We start from the raw sequence: 3,500 nt of genomic DNA, 5'->3' as shown, positions 1-3,500 counted from the left end.
TTAAGATACTGACTTTTAAGGACTCTTTCATTATGAAGAGATTATATTTTATTATTATATAGATAGATTAACCGAGGAAGTATTATCATATAGATCTATTGAACGATCGTGCCTGGTGTTTTTTCGGTTGAAAATAAATTACCAGCACGAGTTTCATAAACCAATTCTTGTTCAAATCAATTTACAACTTCCTATCAAAGTTTGGGTATAGAATCATCTGTTGTAGAGACCTTCCCATCTTCTCCCAAACACTTTTATCATAGACACAGCTGAGAACACCACAACACAACTCACCATGCCTATACATCAACAAACTTATCAAAAAGGATGGAAAACGAGCAAGCAGACACATTTCGGTACACATCTTATCAACAGCACTTCAACTTTAGGTTTTTGCGACACCCATCTCACGCACAGCATTTTAGGTGTAATAAAAACGTTCGACATCGTCACCGCCCATCTCCGCCGCGCTGCAGCTGTACACTTCGATCGCCGTCTATCCTGCGCGCAACGTTCACCTTTTAATTCTAAAGCAGCCGGATACTGTCTCGCTAATGTTCCAGATTTATGCACTTCGACCACGATCCGAAGAAACTTGATCGCCGGCACCGGCATCATATTTATTAACTTGTTAAAATACAAACTTAGTGCTTTAAATAAAATTGTTAAATAAAACCATAAAATACAGATATATTCATTTTAATCAAAGCAGTGGTGAGTGTTCCCCAATAAATTGGGTATACATTTAAACAAATGTGGTTAAATTTAACATACGGGTTAAAGGAAATATTGGCCGGATTTTACCCATTGTGGATACAAGGGCGCATTATTATCGGTAAAAAATACCTCAGAATTTCATTAAGAAATACCTCAGATATGAACCGATATTTGCGGTAAAAAATCAGCTATATGCATTGTGACCCACATATTTGGTGTTTGGCGACATTAAAAGTTGCCGCCCGGCTAATTTCGGACGTGAAATGGCAAACCTTAAAAACCACTACAAATTCTTGTGCAAAGCTTTCTTCCAATAATATCACTGCCTCTCAATTTATACATATTGGATAGTCGAAAAAGTCTTTTCGTATTTCTGATCAAACTTCAACTTATTTTATTATATTATAATGAAATTTATTGAACCATTGGTCGAACACTTTTTGCCACTTTTTCACTAGAGGCATTATTCCATCAGTGTGTAACTTTTCTGGTTTCTCGTCGAAAAACTGCGACAATTAATTTTCACAGGCTTCTCTTGAAGCCAACTTTACTCTATTAAGAGAGTTCTGCATTGACCGTAAACAAATGGTAGTCCGATGGTGCAAGGTCATGGCTATATGGTGAATGCATCAAAACTTCCCTGCCAAGCTCTTCCAGTTTTTGCCGAGTCATCAAAGATGTGTGTAGTCTTTCGTTGTCCTTATACAAGACGAAACTTTTTCTGTTGATCAGTTCTGGCCGTTCTTTTTTCGATTGCTTACTTCAATCTCACCAGTTATTGACAGTAAAATATAGTATCAATCGTTCGACCAGGCTAGAGCAGGTCATAGTGGATTATTCCTTTCCAATCCCACCAATCAGTCAGAATAGTCTTTCGAGGCATCAATCATGGCTTTGCGACCATTTGTTGAGCTGCACCGCGCTTGGTCCATGGTCTTTTTGGCACATTATTGACGTATTTGATCCACGTTTCGTCTCCTGTTACCATTCGCTTCAGAAATGGTTCGATTTCATTTCATTTCAGTAAAGAATCGCAGATGTTAATTCGGTCCATTAAATTTTTCACAGACATTTCATGTGGTACCCAAACATCGAGCTTCTTTTTGTAGCCAGCCTTTTTTAAATGGTTCGAAACCGTTTCATGTTGAATGCTAAGTTCTTTAGCGATGTCATGGCTGCTTATGTGACGGTCCTAGCAATTTTTTACATAATTTCATCGACTTTTTCAACGATAGGTGGACCAGAGCGAGGTGCATCTTTCACATCGAAATTTTCGGAATGGAAGCGAGCGAACCATTGTTGAGCTACACGAATTTTAAACAGCATCGTCTCCGTAACTTCACAAATTTCATTGGTGGCTTGCATAGCATTCTTCCCTTTTTTATACAAAAATTTCAAAATATAGCGAATTTCTTGGTTATTTTCACACATTTTTAAACAGCTGTAACTTTTTTTCAACTTCCCCGAATTCAACTTTTTTGGTTAAATGACATCTATTGACAAAATACGAACAGACCTTTTCGACTACCCAATATATTGTAAAATGAGAGAAGTTTAAATAATTTAAAATTGTGCTCTAAGGGACGTAGGTGTAGTTATAGTCCGAGTTCATCCATTTTCACAATGTAGCATAAGTATGTGGAGATAATGTGATGAACCAATTTTGGTTGAAATCCTGAAATATACACTTCATCTAAAGATCAGTGATGCTATAATCAAATCAGAGGTGCCCTTACAAATTACGGTTTTTTTATTGAAATTATACTTCTTATACGAGTTCGGAAAAGGTTGCGATAGATTGAGGTTGCGCAACCTTGCTCAATATGAATCCACGCAACCTTGTCTGCGAAGATGTTCGAGCAGAAAGCGAAGCGGTGACAATCGGCGATCGTTTGTTCGTTTCTTTCGGCACAGCTCGGCTTTTCTACCGACAACACAATGTTGCCATGTTTATGCTGTTGTTGTTTTTGTAGAACAATGTTTCAATGTTTGGTTGGTGACATATTCAATTAAAAATAAATTCTGTTGGGATTCGAACCTACGTGCTCGTCGTAACTTTTCAAGCGCCTACCACCAACACCACCATTGACACTTGTATTGCGTTGTCCTAATTATGGTTTGGTTATGCATGAAAAAAATATATACAATGGATCGCCGATTGTTACCTCTTTCCTTGCTGCTGCTGCGCATATGTATGTTTGTATGCTTGTTCATTATTGAAGTTATGCTGCTTTTTCTTTCGTTTGTCTTTCATTTCTGCGAATTCTTAACTATTTTATGTGACCTTTTGTTGAAATACCCTGCACGTTGGTCCATTTTTTGGAAATCGACCCGCGATGACGAAGTATTTTCGTTTTATCTGACAGCGTGAGGTTTAAGAAGTTCATTTCTAATTTTGTCTTGTGGCATATTAGAAATGATGTTTCTTCGAAAATCGTTCGCTTACAACGGATAAAACGACTTGTGAGTGGTGATTTTAATGAATAAATTCCTTTTGGTTGAAATGCTCTGCATTGGCCGTTGAAAAGTTAAGACTATACTTCTCAGGATCATTCATTCCTTTCATTTCTTCAAAGAAATTATTGACATTTAGAAATATGCATATTTGCCTTATTTCGTTGTCATTTCCATATTCGTAGCAATAGAATTTCTATGGCATAAGTAAAGTAATGGCCGCCGATTGTCACCCCTTACCGCTGTAGCAGCTTCGCCTACAAACATGCGTAAATATGTATGTATGTATACGTATGATCGTGAATACATATCGACGCAGATTTTTGCGA

At 37.3% G+C, this 3,500-nt stretch overlaps 1 pseudogene; it reads left to right on the top strand.

Annotated features, from left to right (window-relative positions):
• The first annotated feature begins 3,046 nt into the window (after positions 1 to 3,046).
• Positions 3,047 to 3,189, top strand: LOC120776220 (annotated as a pseudogene).
• The last annotated feature ends 311 nt before the right edge of the window (positions 3,190 to 3,500 follow it).

This window comes from Bactrocera tryoni, chromosome 4 (assembly GCF_016617805.1).
Source record: "Bactrocera tryoni isolate S06 chromosome 4, CSIRO_BtryS06_freeze2, whole genome shotgun sequence".
Taxonomy (NCBI): Eukaryota; Metazoa; Arthropoda; class Insecta; order Diptera; family Tephritidae; genus Bactrocera; species Bactrocera tryoni.
Note: the sequence above shows the minus strand (reverse complement) of the source record. Positions and strands in the feature narration are given on the sequence as shown.